This window comes from Penaeus monodon, chromosome 21, assembly GCF_015228065.2.
Source record: "Penaeus monodon isolate SGIC_2016 chromosome 21, NSTDA_Pmon_1, whole genome shotgun sequence".
Classification (NCBI taxonomy): domain Eukaryota; kingdom Metazoa; phylum Arthropoda; class Malacostraca; order Decapoda; family Penaeidae; genus Penaeus; species Penaeus monodon.
In genome coordinates, this window is record NC_051406.1 from 18,889,494 (window position 1) to 18,889,887 (window position 394).

The 394-nt window shown below is 34.0% G+C and overlaps 1 protein-coding gene across 1 annotated transcript in view; it reads right to left on the reverse strand.

The window, feature by feature from the left end:
• The window catches only part of LOC119586591 (serine protease inhibitor 88Ea-like), an 11,480-nt gene that overhangs the window by 5,411 nt on the left and 5,675 nt on the right, over positions 1-394 (reverse strand). The gene's annotated exons all lie outside the window — the stretch shown is intronic.

The following is a 394-nucleotide window of genomic DNA, read 5'->3' on the forward strand; positions in this document are numbered from 1 at the left end:
AAGATTCGTAGGCAGATAAAGCGAACTGCTTCCATTAAACAACTGTTATTATGTAATCAAATGTCAACACAAAAAAAAAATCATCAAGCCTGTCACAGAAAAACAATGCTAGCGGCCGGTTTTTGATTCGCGTGAAAAAAGAAGTTAACACTGAGACCAGTTCGAGATGAAATGCCGAATGGCGGGGCAGCCGCTTAGTCAGGCAGGATAATTGTCTCTTTTTTTGTATATTTATCTCTTATCTTTTTATTTTAAGATTTCAAGAAGCATGTCTAAAGAATATGAAGTTATTCTGTAATGTTTATTTCTAATTAGACCTAGATGTGTAGATATGAAATGAGTATGTGAGTGTCTGCTTTTATATACATATATGTATACATACAGCATGTTGTGA